Source organism: Cupressus sempervirens, chromosome 8, assembly GCF_028749045.1.
Source record: "Cupressus sempervirens isolate cs-2001-9-10 chromosome 8, ASM2874904v1, whole genome shotgun sequence".
Taxonomy (NCBI): domain Eukaryota; kingdom Viridiplantae; phylum Streptophyta; class Pinopsida; order Cupressales; family Cupressaceae; genus Cupressus; species Cupressus sempervirens.
In genome coordinates this window covers 569,563,917-569,581,771 of record NC_143125.1, presented here as the reverse complement: position 1 = coordinate 569,581,771, position 17,855 = coordinate 569,563,917, and positions in this window count along the sequence as shown.

Here is a 17,855-nt window from a genome sequence, read left to right as displayed (position 1 = left end):
TCCAAAGGTGATGGATATTTAGTTGAGGCAAGAAGATTTTTAAAGAAATTAACTCTTGCATCCTGAATGTGTTGCGCATTGGTTAAAATATTTCTTGATTCAACATCCTTAATTTTAAAACTTATTTTAGCATAACTCTTTTGTTTGGTTGAAGCATGAAATTATTTAGTATTCTTATCACCTTGCTGAAGCCACAGTTCCCTAGATTTTTGTCTCTAATATTCTTCTTCCTTGCTATACAACCCTTCCTTCCCATTCATGCTGAAGACTCCTCTGCTTAACATAAGTATCTTTTTTCATACGATTTTGAATGATATTACTATATATATCATTCAACTATGTTTTAACCATCTCTTTTTGTTTAAAGGTATTCTTGAAAACATGATGATTCTAGTTCTTAATAAGTATCTTGATATGCTTCAATTTACTGGAAAATTGATGTATCTTGGAGCCTTGAACAAAGGGGACAATAACCCACCACTGATTGATCAGTTGAAGGAAATGAGGATGGTGAAGCCACATTCTTTCAAACTTGAAAGATGAATTGGACTAATTTTTGCCCTTGTTAACTACCCGAGTAAGAGAAAGAGAAATTGGGAAATGATCTAAGCTTGACAATGATAGAATCATAGATTGGAAATGGAAGTTGTGAAGTTTTCATTCTTGAGAAAGGAGAAATCTGTCCAAATGAACAACTATTTGTGCAAATCTAGCTCTTCTATTTGTCCAAGTAAATGTCCCTTGTGTAGGATGAATACCTATTAAATTATTATTATCCACAAAATCAGTGAAGTCATGAATAGTTTTGACTAGTGGACAAATCCCTCTAGATTTATCTGACTGGTTCAAGATTGCATTGAAATCACCCCTTAGAATGACATTCTAGGAATCTTGAAGTTGGATTAAATGAATGATACTATTCCAAATTTTTAATTTGTCTTGCATTAAGGATGACACACAAAAACTTATAAGAAGAAAAGAAATGTCAAAATATGACATCTTAAGTATTTGCCAATTTGAATGTTGTCGAATAAGATGACCCTAAATTGTTTGAGGATTTCAAAGGACAAGGAGGCCTCCAGATGCTCCTATCCCAGGAGAATGTAAAGAAGACCACTTTGGCCATTTAGAAAGTGTTTTATTTAAAGTGTCTTGTGGTAACTTAGTTTTTTGTAGCATGATAATATTGTTGTGATGCAGAGCCTAATCAGACTCAAAGGTTTATTTGGCATAGTTTCTATCCAGATTATTTCTACGGGGTTTGGAGGCAGTGCCCCCAAGATGGGGTCTAGGGGTAGTGCCCCTATGGGGTCTTGGGGAAACACCCTAAGAGCACTCCTTGTTGTAATACAAGGTGGGGTTGAGGGGCAACACCCCCACAGGAGGTTTTGGGGCCAATGCCTCTGAAGTCAAAAATGCCTTTATATTGTAAAAGGCATTGGCTACTATTTTTTTATTGTTCTAGCCCTAATTTTGTAAGTGGCCAAAAACTTGTATAAAAAGGGCTTAGGGTTAGGGATTTTCATAACGTGTGATGCAAAAATTGGTTCTTGTGGCAATATTGAGCTGCAAGGGATTATAGAATGTAATCATGTTGAAGTGAATGGATAATAATAATATTGGACTTGCCGTTGGTGGACATAGCCTAGGGATTGGGTGAACCATGTTAAATCTTGGTGTCTTGTGTTCTCTTATGTGCGATCTATTATTTTTTAATATTGGTTATATTTTCATGTAACTATTATTTCTATCTGAGGTTAATCCTAACAAGTGGTATTAGAGCTAGATGGTCATCATTTTTTTTTAGTGATCCTTTTTAGGAAGATCTCATGGTTGAGTGGAAACGATGGAAGATGAGGGATGACTGTAAGTTTAATGGGCTGAAATTTTAGTTATGTAAAATGGAGGAGTAGCTCTATCAGAAGGATTTATGAAGGTCGTTGGAAGGAAAAACTAAAAACTAGAGAACTATGACAATGAGGAATGGGAGATTTTAGACAAAAAGGCACTTGGAAGCATTCAGTTATGCTTGACACCATTAGTGACATTTAACATTACAAAAGAAAAGATGACAAAAGAGATGATGGAAACCCTAGCAAAATTGTATGAAAAGCCCTCCACTTCAAATAAGGTATTTCTCATGAAGCATTTATTTAATATGAAAATGGTAGAAGGTGGACCTATTGCAAATCATTTAAATGAGTTTAATACTATTACTAGTCAATTATCTTCTGTGGGTATTAATTTTGATGAAGAAATTTTGGCTCTCTTGATTTTGTGTTCTTTGCCTGAAAGCTGGAATGGCTTGGTAATGGCTGTGAGTAATTCTATTTTTGGATCTAATACCCTAAAATATGATGATGTGATTAGTGTTCTTTTGAGTGAAGAAACTCATAAGAAAACCTGAGGTGGATCTACATTAGGAAGTGATTTGAATGTACAAAGCAAAGGAAAAACAACTGAGAGAGGAAATAATTCCAAAAATTATGGAAAATCAAGAGGAAAGTCAAAGGGGAAGAGGTCTCAATCCAGAGGACTGAGAGATTGCTAGTATTATGGGAAACCAAGGCATAAGAAGAAAGATTGTTGGACTCGAAAGAATAATGAAAGAGATCAACCAGAATGAAACAAGGAGGTAAATGTGATAAGTAAGAAATTTGAAGAGGATGATTTGCTTGTATCTTTATAAAGTTTTGATGATTCATGGGTTTTAGATTCTGGTGCTTCATTTCATGCTACACCTTATAGAGGTTATTTTATTGATTATGTCAAAAGGGATTTTGGGCTTATTTATTTGGGGGATAATGAACCCTATTAGATTGTTGGAAAGGGAAAAGTTAAGATTAAGTTGCAAAATAGGAATCATTGGCTACTACATGAGGTAAGACATGTTCCAAGACTGAGTAAGAATTTAATTTTAGGAGGGCAACTTGGTGATGAGGGTTGTGTAGTTACTTTTAATGATAAAAATAGGAAAGTTTCAAAAGGTTCCCTTGTAGTAGAAAAAGGTGTGAAAGTAGGCACCTTATATCTTTGTCCAAGTCATATTGTTCCTTCTACTTTGATTGTTTCAAAGAAAAATGAATGTTTAGGAACATTTGATACAATTGAGTAGGGAGAACAAATAGCTGATGTAGATTCTGAGACACCATTGTGGCACAAAAAACTTGGGCACATGAGTGAGAAAGGTATGAAAGTACTTCATTCAAAGAAATTTTTACTAGGTTTGAAATGTGTTAATATGGATTTCTGTGAAAGTTGTGCATATGGAAAACAAAAGAAAGTGAGTTTTGTGAAGACTAGGAAGGAAAATAAAAGTGAGAAATTAGGGCTTGTGCATACAGATGTATGGGGACTAGCTCATATATCTTCCCTTTGTAGCTCTCATTATTATGTTACATTTATTGATGATTCAACTAGAAATGTATGGGTTTATTTCCTTAAATAAAAATTTGATGTATTTCAAACATTTAGGAAATATAAATACTTGTTTGAAAATGAGATTGGAAAGAAATTAAAATGTCTTAGATTTGATAATGGTGGTGAGTATTGCAATCATAAATTTGAAGATTATTGCTCCACTAATGGTATTCATAGACATAAAACTATTCCAAGGACTCTAGAAGAAAATGGAGTGGCTGAACACATGAACATGACTATAATAGAGCATGTAAGAAGCATGAGGTTGCATGCGAGGTTGCCCTTAAACATGTGGGTGGAGGCTGTTAATACTGTCGTATATTTAATTAATAAAGGTCCCTCTACTCCTTTGGGTTGTGGTATTCCAGAGGAAGTATGGACCGGTAAGAAGGTGAGTTATTCTTTTCTCAAAAGCTTTGGTTGTGAAGCATTTGCACAGGTTGATTCTGAAAATAGAACCAAGTTGGAAGCTAAGTCAAAGAAATGTATATTTTTCAAATATGACATTAATGAATTTGGTTATAGGCTTTGGTATTTTTAAAATAATAAAACTATAAGAAGTAAGGATTTTATATTCAATAAGAAAGTGTTGTACAAAGGTCTATTGGAATAACATGAGAAAAAAGAAAAGGATTATGTATTGTTGGATAATACTCCAATAGATGATGTTCCAACAATTTCTCATGATCTACAATAACTGTAACAACAAATACCACACACCCCAGCAAATGTTAGATAGTCAACAAGGATAAGTAGACTTCCAAAAATATTTTCTCTTTTTTTATATTCTATTTAAATACTTACTGATGTTGGTGAACCTGAATGTTATGATGAAGCTATGTAGGTGGACACAAAGACTCAGTGGGAGTTTTTAATGAAAGATGAAATGGACTCTTTGTTGAAAAATAAGACATGGGATTTATGAAAGTTGCCTATAGATAAAAATTCTTTACAAAATAAATGGGTTTACAGGTTGAAAGAAGATGATGGAGGTAAGAAGTCAGGTTAGTTGTAAAAGGATTTGCATAGAAAAAGGGCATTGATTTTGATGAGATATTTTCTTTTGTTGTTAAAATGACTTCTATTCACACTATTTTAAGTACTGTGGCATTGAAGATTTGCATTTGGAGTAGCTTGATGTCAAAACAACCTTCCTTTATGGTGATTTGGATGAAGAGATACATATGACACAACCACTAGGATTTAAGGTCAAAGGTAAGGAGAACTTAGTGTGTAGATTGAAGAAAAGTTTATATGGCTTGAAGCAAGCACATCGGCAATGGTATCTAAAATTTGATAGGTTTATGCATGAGCATGGATATAGTAGGTGTCATTTAGATCATTGTATTTATTTTGAGAGGTTGGATGATGAAAACTACATTATTTTATGTTTATATGTTGATGATATTCTTGTAGCTGGGTCTAACATGGATCACATTAAGGGGTTGAAAAGCCAATTAGCACAAGCATTTTCTATGAAGAATTTGGGGGCAGCTAAAAAATAATCCTTGGTATGAAGATTTGCAGAGATAGGAAGAACAAAAAATTGACATTATCTTAGGCTGATTTTATTGAGAAAGTGTTGCAATGTTTCTCTATAGAGAATGTGCTAAAGCTATCATCACACCTTTACCTGGTCATTTGAAGTTGACTAAGGAGATGTGTCCAAAGACACAAGAAGAGAAGGATAAGATGTCCAAGGTACCTTATGCTTCAGCTATAGGAAGCTTGATGTATGGTATGGTATGTACAAGGCCATATATTATGCATGTAGTGGGAGTTGTTAGAAAATATATGAGTCATCCATGAATTGAGCATTGGAATGTAGTTAAATGGATTTTAAGATATTTGAGAGGAACATCTATTAAGTGTTTACATTTTGGGGGCTCTACTACTAATTTATAGGGATATGTTGACTCAGATTTGATAGGGGATATTGATACTAGGCAGCGTACTATAGGTTATGTATTTACTATTGGTGGGGCAACCATGAGCTAGGTTTCTAGGTTACAAAAGGTTAATGCTTTATCCACTACAAATATAGAGTATGTTTTTGCTATAGAGGTAGCCAAGGAGATGATATGGATTCAGTTCTTCTTGGAAAAATTGGAACACCCTCAGAAGGATAATTTTTTTTTATAGTTAGTTAGAGTGTCATTTATCTTACAAAGAATTTAGTTCCATTCAAAGATAAAACACATATAGTTGTGGTACCATTTCATTTGGTCAGTTTTGGATGACGGACAATTAAAGCTAGAGAAGATACATGCAAATGACAATCTAGTAGATGTGTTTACAAAGGTAGTGACATGGGAGAAGCTTAACTATTCAACTTCAGTTGGTCTTCTTGACTAAATAGAATAAAAGAACAGTAGAGTCTAGGTTTGTTTGATATTCTAGTGGGAGCTATAGCTTTAGTAGTGCTATGATCAGTCTCCAAGTGGGAGGTTATTGTTGTGGATCTTGATTAGTCTCCAAGTGTGAGATTTTTGTGATGTAGAGCCTAATTAGAATCAGAGAGTAAATTATTTCTATTGGGGTTTGGGGGTAGCACCCCCAAAATGGGGTCAAGGGACAATGCCCCTATGGGGTCTTCGGGTAGTACCCTAGGTTTTCTCCCTATCACAATATAGGGTGGGGTTGAGGGGCAACACTCCTACGAAGTTTTTCAGGGGTAGTGCCCCTGAAGCCAAAAATGCCTTTATATTGTAAAAGGCATCGGCTACTTTTTTATTATTATTCCATCCCTAATTTTGTAAGTGACAAAAATATTGTATAAAAAGGGCCTAGGGTTAGGGATTTTCATAATATGTGATGCAAAAATTGGTTCTTGTGGTAGAATTGAGTTGTAAGGGATTATAGAATGTAATCAGGTTGTAATCGCTAGATAATAATAATATTAGACTTGCTGTTGGTGGATGTAGCCTAGGGATTGGGTAAACCATGCTAAATCTTGGTGCCTTGTGTTCTCTTATTTGTCATCTATTATTTTTTGATATTGATTACATTTGCATGTAATTGCTATTTCTATTTGAGGTGAATCTCAACAAATATCTGCATTCATAGAATCAAGCAATTGCTTGATCCTACATGTTTTGTCAGAGGCATTCCAAGAGTTAATCTTCATTGTTGAAAAGGAGAAACTTTTTCTCTCCTTGTCAAACACTTGGTAACAACAAATCTATCATCTAAAGTAGTCTAAATACCTATTGCTATTTCAAATTTAGTCTTGGAACCTTCAGGTCTACCTTTGGATTTGGGCATTTTAGGGACCTACTGACATTGGGAAGGAAACTAAGAATTTGAAAGGATTTGATGGTGATGAAAGAGGTTTGAAGAAGAAAAATTCTCAGATTCCTTAGAAGAATGAGCATTATTAAGCTCAATTTCACTAGAAATAACATCTGAGCATTGGAAATATGATTTAACTGTCACATTTTGAAACTATTGGTAAATACAATGTTTTAACCCCAAATAATCATCATTAATGAAAAAGGAAACCATTGATTGTTCTCCTTGTGAAATGTCATGAGTGGCTTCCACAATCTCTAAAATCTAACAAGTATTTAGTTTATTTGGTGAAAGCTAATTATTCCAAAATTGGGACTCTTTGAGAAATTTATCAAGTGTATTGGGCTATTGGTGATCAGATATAAGTCCTTCTTCCATTGCTATTTAAAAAATAATAGAAGATGCAATCTCTGAGAGAATCTGATCATTGATCTAATGAGCCTTCCAATTTGCAAATTGAGAGTTAATGAGAAAGCCCCACAATAAAGGAAAGGATGGAATAGAACCCAAGTTTGTAGACTTCTACCTTGGGGGCTTTGAGAGTGGCAAGGTAGTAACAAGTGAAGATGAAAATTGAGGATCATAGGATTTCATGCTAGTAAGAGAATTTTGAATGACTGACATGAGTGAATTTAGTATTAGGGAGAAAATTCGATTTGACAACCAACTAGAATTCAAAAGTTGAGGATCTCCCAGAGAAGAGTTAAGATGTGGGATGACGTTATGAGTACTGGAAAAATTTGAAGCCCATTTAAGAGTACATAATGGTGGGTCAGAGTTGTGATATGGACATACTTTTGTAAAGCCTTGCACCGAATCTTGACATTGGGAATTAAATTAGCCTAGTCTTAATTGAAATTTTTGCATTGTGGCCTCATCTTGGATCTTGATGGACTGATTCCATAAACCCCATTGAGAATTGATGGTGAACTAAGAAGGAATTTTTTTTGCATATCCAATAAAAGGAAAACTCTAACATCCAAATGTGGATGATCAAAAGGGATAAGATCATGCTTTAGAAAAATCCCTATTTTGTTAGCAAAAATTTCAATAATTTGTGGTTCTCTATATTTAAGCACTAGAAGAGGAAATGAAACCCAAAAATAGAGGAAATGAATATCAACAGGCTGAGGCATAAAATTTGGGACCCAAATCATGGTGAATAGTCCTAACCCTTGATAAAACCAACCCTTTTTTCTTGTGGATGGAGTCCTTGAACTCTTTAGATTTAAAAATGGCAACAAAATATTGGGAATCCATATCTATACAAAATATATCTTTTAACCCTTCCCATGAAGAGAACACTCAATCCTTAATGGCAGAGAATGATAGAGAGGAGTAATAAAACTTACCTGTAAGTGTAGGTTGACAAACAAGGCTAATTGAATGCTGTAGAAAATGACTCAGAAGTGTGATTGCTAGCCAATATGGGACATGGTCATTTGACACCTTTGATGGTGCACCTTGAATCTATTTCTTTTGTAAAACTTGATGAGTCTTTGTTTTTTTGAAGGGGGCCTAGGTGGGATAGGAATTGTAGCTTCAAGTGTAGGATCATTGGTTGCTAGCTTAGATTTAGATACATCAGATTTATAGAAATCATGTGATAGTGTAGGCCCTAAATCCATCTCAACTCTAGAAACTATAGTCAGATTCATTGGAGGAAAAGAAATTGGGTGTCCAGGAGGGGTACGCTCATAAATATAGAAGATAGGCTACTTATGTGAATGCTACTGATTGCCCTTCAATCCATATTTTCTATATCTATGAAATTGGAAAGCACTCTTGTTCCTTTGATCCAACAGATAAAAGGGATGAGTAAGATGGTTTGAATTATTATTTTCCTACCGAAAACCATTTTGAATATTCTGGACATATAGAGGACAAAGTAAATCTTGATATGAAAATTCCCCAGTTTCAAATATAGAAACACCTAGTGCAGATTTGGTTTTATCTATAGTCCCCTATGAAGAGGACAAGTTAATGTTGAAATGGACCAACCTAGAATCAGGTTGGTTCCTTGACTGTGAACTTTAATTTTGGTAAACATGAAATTGAGGGTTCACAAAGAAGGGTTTGGCTGGTTGGACAACTTCTTTTCCTCAAAATATCAACCTCACACTGTTATAGTCAAAATACCCACTATTTTTTTCCTAAAAATGGCATCATTGAAAGCCAAAATTAGGGCAAGACTTTATCATAGGTTGCATAATGGGCATAGAATAAAAAATGCAAATGGGATCTTGATGTCGTAGAGGGTAATTTTGTGGCCAAACACCATTATTGTTATTTCTATGACCAGTAAATGTTGCATTTGGAAGAAGGTGGAGGTGTACACCAACTCCAAATGTTCATATTCTAGAACTTGCACCAAGACTAGCTCCTACACCTGCATCAGCAGTAGCTCATGCACCTACATTTACCCCTGCACCTACACATGGACCTGCTCTTGCTCCTAACACCTTTTTTTTTTTTGAAAAAATATTTTTTTTTTCTTGCTTAGCCTTTATTGCAAGATGATAAAGCAATCTATAATAATTATCTTTAGTAATTTAATGATTATTGTTATTTTTTAAAATAATTTTTAAATTAAAGTTTTTATTGTTAAAATATATCTGGAAAGTAAATTTGAGGATTGCAATTTGGAAAATGATTGTTTTAGTAAACTTCGGTTTTGCTTAACAAGTCAATTTTATATGAAAATGATTTCTATTATTAGGGGAATTTGATTACATCATTTGATAATTCAAAAACCTTAGTAATCTTGATCCTTTGAAAAGACAAAAACTGAAACCTGATTGTATATTGAACCTTTGTGTTTTGAAAACAAAATGAACTATGAAAATACATGTTTAAATACTTGATGTGATGTATGTTGTATTGTATGATTTGGGGTTTGGGTTGTGAATTAGTTCTTTGACCAATTAAGATGTTTACCAGAGGCTTGGACATTTTGTCCTATGATGATGTTATGGTTAAATTTTGGTTACGATCTTGTATACTCGACCATGGTGATGTGTCACATGTTTACTAAGATGAGATTTGATTTGTTGTTTCTTAGTGCTTTCTAGTTGCTTGTATATAACTGAGGTGAATGGTGTGATTTTTTTGGTGCAACCTTTGAGTCTTGATCAATTATGTTTGGATGCTTTCTAGCTTCTTGTATAGGACTGATGTGATTATTGTGTTTTATTGCTTTCTAGTTGCTTGTATAGGATTGAGGTGATACTGAGATAGGTCTTTAGGTGCTTTCTAGTTTCTTGTAAAGGACCAAGGTGAATACTATGTTTTATCTATAGGTGCTTTCCAGTTGATTGTAAAGGACTGAGGTGCAAACTATGATTCTATGATTTTCCATTTTTTATGAGACTAGGGTAGGTAATTGGTGTGTAGAATGGGAAGTGGCTTGTGATGGAGGCTAGAGCCCTAAGTGGTTGCTTGAGTAACCCATTGTAAGTTTTTTTAATAGGTGATATCATTTCATTAAATGGGTTTAAAATGAACCAATAAGAGTCAGTGTTTTTTCTTGCCCATGCCTAAAGTGCTAGTGTAGGCTAGGATGGAGTAGAGAGGATGCTTGTTCAAGAGGTTGCTTCATTAGTATGCCTTGTATACGAAAGGGTACTGGTGATACATAGAGACACTAGGGGTTAAATTCTAGAGAGGCTTCCAAGGTAACCTTAGAGTTGGCTCATGTGATGACACTTGCCCACTTACATAGTAGATTTCCTATATGTCTTTGTTTCCTCTAAGATTATAGAGATAGTGGTGTCTTGGTAACTTTGAGATACTTTACTTTTAGGTGTTTCCTTGACCTAGATGATGATTACGACTTGTGTTATGATATCCATTTGGGACTTGAGTTTATCTCCTCAACATGGTGGGAGTGGGCCATTTAGGTTCCATGAGGTCTGGAGGTAGTGCCTTTTACTTATACCATTAAGATTTGACAACTGGATGTCATTGTTAGATGTGCTTGTATAGTTGTACCTTTCATTCTGATCTTGTATTTATATTGGATGATTTTATTCTATTGTATTGTATTTGATTTTTGAGATCTTATGAGATGGTGTAATTTATTTTATGATTTATTTTCTTTGAGCTTTTCATATCCTATGACTTGTATAGTGGATGATTATGCATTCCAATTATTGCCAATTGGCATTCGATATAATTGTATATTATTTAAATAGTTTTGTACTTATGATTATTCTTTGATGTGGTTTTATTATGTATTGGATTCAGTATTAATTGAACTTAAATGTGATTCAATGTCATGGAATCCTTAAGAGATGTAATCTATTCAATGAATTGTTTCTATGTATGTGATTATTACTTGTGCTATATTATGTCTTTTGTTGTTAACTATTATATTTCAAAAAAAAAATGTTTGACTTGACTTAGTGAAACTTTAGGTTTATTTATTTTTGGGTTCCTCATTGGGGCGTTACAAAACCATTATAATATTAGGGGGTAGGGGCCTAGCTCCATTGGAAAGAGTTTCCTATGAAAAATCATAGACTTATAATGTCTAATCTCCCCCTACCAGATAAGACATTGGAGGATGTGTCACTCTAGCATCATTGGTTAGATAAAATTTAATACCTAGAAAATCAAAAGGACCAACATGACATGACATATTGGAGTTTTGGGTCTTCTATAAAAAACCTAGTTTTTCCTTAATTAAAAAAAAAATAAAAACCATGAAATAACATATAACTATCCCCCATAGACACTATTCCACCATGCACAAAATAATATGGCATGGATCACTATCACTATATACTCTTCAAAAGATCAATTTTACCTAAGGAACATGTATAAATTAGGAAGTCTCTATTTGAAAGTGAAGTCCACAAAGATAACTAAGAGGAGGGTGGGGGAGGGGCTGAATTAGTCATGAGTTAAAACAACTCTCAATATCTTCTTTTTTTGAAATATGTAAACAAAAGATGCAACAACCATAGGAAGATAATCATACAAAATAGCACCAGATTTGTTAACTAGGGAAACCCTTGATCAAAGGGAAAAATTTGGTGGTGATGGTCCCCACAAAATGATGTAGTAATATAAATGTTCCTTGTAAGAGGATAGATCTTGTTAGGAGTCAATGAAATCCAATTAGTACATATGAGTTCCTATTAAGAGTCTTTGAATCCTTGTTAGGAGTTGAAAGGAAGACATATGGACCTAGTGTCCAAATAGCTTTAATATTATCCTCACTTAATAATATAAGTTTGCATAAAAAATCATCCAAAAACAAGTTATCTTTCCAAATATAGTTCCTTATAAGATCATTGTTACTCAATTACACCAATCCCTTCTCTGATCCAAAAGATATTCACATTCAAGCTCCCAATAATACAAATATTATCTAATAGATTACAAAAAAATTGCACTGGATACCTATCCACTAGGAGATGACATTTCCTTTATACCAAGTCCTAGAGTAAATTATTGAATTATCCTTAAGGCTTTCTTGATTTACAATAATAATATAGGACCAACTTAAGAGATTACAATACACATTACATTACAATATTATCTCTTTTCACAATTACAAGCAATCTATTGGCTCACAGTCTTCATAACTTCATACTTGTTGATTATCTAATTATGTGTGATTAATTAAAGAATCTTCAACATGTTTTCAACCTCTATCTCAACACATTCAACTAGGTTATACCTATGTTAAGAGATAAAATCCTAATAATAATACCCACTTTCTAGAAACGTTGTCTGAAAGTTGCATTCATCAAATTCTCCATAACACTATCCAATCTTCATATTTCTATATGTGCTTTTAGATGTAGCAAATAGAAATACTCTAAAATATAATCCCAAGTGTGCATAATCTAATCTATGTAGAGCCAAATTCTATATGTTACACTACCAGTCTTTACATAATAACCAGTATGTTGACATCAATGACAAACTCTATCATGAATGAAACATATAATCACTGAATCATTCCTCCAAAACTGCTAGGATTCTCCTCCATAGGAATACCATCAACATTCATGCTAATAGTACCTCACATAGACCACTGTCATTACATGTTTTTTTCCATTTCCTTACCAAGTGCTGTGTGTGTGTGTGTGTGTGTGTGTATTTATCTAAATATAACACACTCACACACATATACTCTCTATCTCACTATAATATATATGTATGTATATATTTATGTATGTAGATATATGTGCACATATGTTCATGTGTATGTATGTATATATATGTGTATATGTATATATGTATACACACACATATACATATATCTACATAGACACACAGACACACAGACACAGACACACACACACACACAGACACACACACACACACAATAGACATACACACATACATACATAGATGTGTATATACATACAGATACATATAGATACATACATATACATACATACATACATACATACATATATAATTATATAGATACATATATATACATGTACATATACATATATACATATATATATACACAGACACACACATACATATATACATATACACACACATATATACATACTTATACATATACATATATATACATATGTATACATACATACATACATACATACATACATACACATACATACATACATTCACACACACATATGTGTACATATGTATGTATGTATGTGTGTATATGTATATATACATGTACAGACATATGTGTGTGTGTGTGTGTGTGTGTGTGTGTACAGACATACATACATACATCTATCATGTACACACATGCACATGCACACACTGTATGATGATAGTGATTTTATGGCTACTTTATTACTATTTATAATTGACATATCCAAGAATACTATTAGTGTGATGTTATAACTAATGAAAAATATATTTTACTTGTATTATAGTTCTTATAATCTTAATAGTCTGAGCCATCCAATACAACAACATTATCAACCATACAAATATTTTCCTTGTTGGTCTCCCTCTCACATATGTAAATGTAGGAAAAATTAGGTGTCAAATTTAATTATTCTATCCCTAAAATCATAAAAAATGAACACAAAAAGCAATATAAAATCTACATTCAAATTTTGAGGATATTATAGAAAAATATCTATAGAAAGCTTAGTCTATTTTGTAAACTAGAAAGTGTTTTAAAAATGGATAGGACTAAGAAATTCAAGACATAGTAGACATAGATATGTTCTTGTTTCTATTAATAAATGTACAATATAATTTATAGTGTATATCTTATCATTTTTTTCCCATAATGTTTGTTGTGTAGCCTAAAACACTTAAATTTGATAAGTATTTTCAAAACCAAGTAGTACAAAGAAATGAAAGAGATTATGCATGCACCTTACATTTTCCTTAGGTTTTTGAACTAAATGTCATGTATAAGCCTCATCATTAAGCATGCATGTCACATAACATTGTTCACAAATGTATATAAACACACACATAAGCATATACATATACGATAATAAAAATTATAGATTGATGTTATTAGAGGCCTTGAGTCTCCAAAATGTGTCCATACTGTATGCGTGAATATGCAGCCTCTGCTAACACACACACACACACACACATGTCAACATGGTCTTTATTTGCGGATTCATTCTGAAATGAACATTGGATTGTTCATCCAAAAATCAACCAGCAAGGCGACCTGTTGCCTTCTATCTAAAGGGATTTTGCTTGTTAGATATCCTCAGATTTGAGGTGTTAAGCAACCAGACGCTCTAAGAACGAAGGATTTAAGAAATGAAATTAATCTATATGAGAATGCAGATTAATCTAGAATGAGAAATGCATTCTAATCTAAGAACAAGTAAAGGAAACTAGATTGATCATATGCATATTATGGTAAATGAAAATAAGCTAAGGATGCAAATGTATGTAAAATATGAGCAAATGTGAGTATGAATTCCAACAGCAATTTGATGCAAATTCCAAATTCATCCTCCCCCAAAATGAAGCGATGAGGGTCTCTTAAATAGACTTTCCTGGAATCCATCAATGATTGAGATCAATTTCAATCAACGGTCAAGATTAAAGGTGAAGTTCAGTCATAAAGGAAGATTCTCAAATTAAAGGGAGTTAACTGATTTAATTTGAGTAGAATAAGGAGTTAACTGATTTAATTTGAGTAGAATAAGGAGTTAACTGATTTAATTCCTTTTTGATCAACAATGAACTGAGAATTTCCCTTTTTGAACTGAAGAGAGATTTTGGTGAGATATTTAATTTAATAAAATAAGATATGCTCTCATAATTACCTTTTCTATTTAATTAAATAATCCTTTAATTAATTAGAGACACTTTTCTTATTTAATTAAATAACTTCATTTAATTAATTAGGAATGGCTTCCCATTTAATTAAATAATTTTGTTTGATTAATTAGAAGTAAGTATTCCATTTAATTAAATAATTTTATTTAATTAATTAAAATAGGCACATTTATTGAATTAAATAAATTTAATTCCATAGGACATTAGCCTTAGGATATAATTTAATTTAATGAAAGTATAAATACTTAGTAATTAAATTAAATATTAATCAATAGGTTTAATATGACTAATATGAGTAAATACTATAGGAATTAATAATAAGCATGATGAATGTAGATTAGGGTTTTCTGCATATGACAATTAAGTCAAGTAGCGAGTAGCCGAATGAGAATTTGCCTAGTGAAATAGGACTTTAGAATTGATTTAGAATAGACCAGAATTGGTATCATGGCAATGAGCCAATTTTGGGGTATTACATTTTTCCCCTCTTTGAATGAATGTGCATGTAGCACGTTCAATTCAAAGAAAATCAGAAAGTATGATGCGCAGATGAGATTGGTTCCAAAGTTGATGACACAGAGACCAATTGATAAGCTTTTAAGGACTATCTGTAGAACAGAGCTTAATCTTTAAGGATCCAAATAGAGCACCTAGATACCTAAGATTGGGAGCATTTAAAAGACTATCTCCAAAACAGAGCGTAATCTTTAAGGATCCAAATAGAACGTCTAGATACCTGAAATTGATAAGCATTTAAAAGGTTTCTTCAAAATGAAGTTTAACCTTTAAGGATCCAGATAGAATGCCTAGATACCCAAGAGCAATAAAATTTAGAAGACTATCTCCAGAACAAAGCGTAATCTTCAAGGATCTAGATACAACACCTAGATACCTGAGATTGAAAGCATTTAGAAGATTATCTCCAGAATAGAGCTTAACCTTCAAGGATCTAGGTAGAACACCTAGATACTCAAGATTGATAAAAGATAACAAGGTCCAATCATGAGTCGTAGAATCATCCCTAGAATGAGGCTTGATCCTTAGGAGAAGGGGTTTAGACTATCCCAATACCTGTCCATCAAACTTTGAGAAGAGTTGTTATAAGGTTGATCAATTGATGAAAAGATAAGATAGATGGAAAAGATGCCAGATAGAAGGGAACAAGATGCCTCGAGTGATGAGATGCCCCAAGTGATGAGGACATGAGATGGGAATAAGATGTCCCAAGCAATAAGTATTCAATGATGTAATCATCCTACCCCCTCAGGAGTGAAATTGAAAGATGATACACTAGAAATAGATGTGAAATAATATAGCAATAGATACAGAAGAAATTCGAGATGTAGCAGAATGTAGAAGAGATTAGAATGATCTGGAGAAAAGAGAAGAGTTGATTTGAAATTATTGCAAAGTCACAAAGACCGAGTTTGACCAAAAGTTGATCAGATTGAGGTACGGTTGACTTGAGTTTGACTATTTTGAAAATGATTTTTGAAAATATTAAGAATGTAGAGATGAAAGGATGCCAAGAATCACAAAGTATCAGAAAGATTTGGGCTGTAAAAGCGTTCAATTGCATCGGTCCTCAACATTTTCAAACACATTTTTGAGGCTCTTAAGTGTGTTAGATTTTGAATTTGATCCCAAAAATGGATCCATAATGGTCAAATTAGCCAAGGGTGTGATTTTTGCGCAAATCCGAGCACTTTGAAAAATTTGGTCAACAGCTATATAAGGACCCGAGAGGTCATTTTCAATTCATTTGTGCTTTTTGTCTTCTATTGATTTGAGCTTTGAGAGAGACATGGAAGTTAGCATGAGACATCATCGATTTGAGCGCACCAGATGCCATAGCTACCCAACAGACTACAGACCACTAGTGAGTCATCGATTCTCTTCCTTCGTACTTTCACTTTCACACTTTATAGGGTCATTTATTGCATTTTTAGCATGTTTTAAGGGTTGTTTAATCAATTTTTGCGTGAGACCTATCTCTTTTCATGTGAAGATCTTCTTTCTTCGCACAAAAAAATAGGGTGCGTTGTTTCTTTGCGCACCACTGGAGAATCTTCATGTAGGAGGCTTTAGATCTCACGCGAAGAATGAGATTCTTCGCATGAGTTGATTATTTTTTGTGCACAAAGGTCTTTTCTTGTGGGGGGATGAGATTTTTTGCACGAGGTTGGAGAACTTCGCACGAGATTTCTCGATCTTTGCATGAGATTTCAAGAAATTTCTCGCAAAATCCTGTGACAGTTATGCTAAAAAGTTTCAATTTCGTGCTCAAAAATTGCATTTTAGTTTGTTTTGATGCATCGTTTCAACTTGATACTGATTATTTCTTTTGTTGTTTCTTATTGTGTGTGCAGGAGGTCTTTGGTGACGTTGCATTTAGATCATACTATCTGCCATATGGAGAGTTATTGCAGAGTCTTGATGATGCTGATTAGGCACACATTGCCCGATTGGGTTTGTCTTCTTTGTGCCGGATTGCAACTGTGATGGTGAATCACGGCCTTCTCACTGCCTTAGTAGAGCATTTCCATTCGAGGATTAACACATTGCATTTTCCAATGGGCGAGATGTCCATCACTTCAGAGGAAATTTGGAGGATCTTGCGAATTCCCTTTCATGATGCTCAAGTCATCTATGACACAGTGCCCCAAGCAAGGACAGAGGTGCTATCTATTGTGTTCGGGAGAGAGTTACCAAGGGGGCAGGGCCATCAATTGGGATGAGTTGATGCATACATATGGACCTATGCACAGGCTAGCATTGATGCTGGCTATATTTTTGAGCTATTTCCTATGTCCTGACAGAGGACAGCATGGTTTGGAGTGCGGGTGGGGTTAGTGCATGCTTTGCAGGATGCTAGAGGC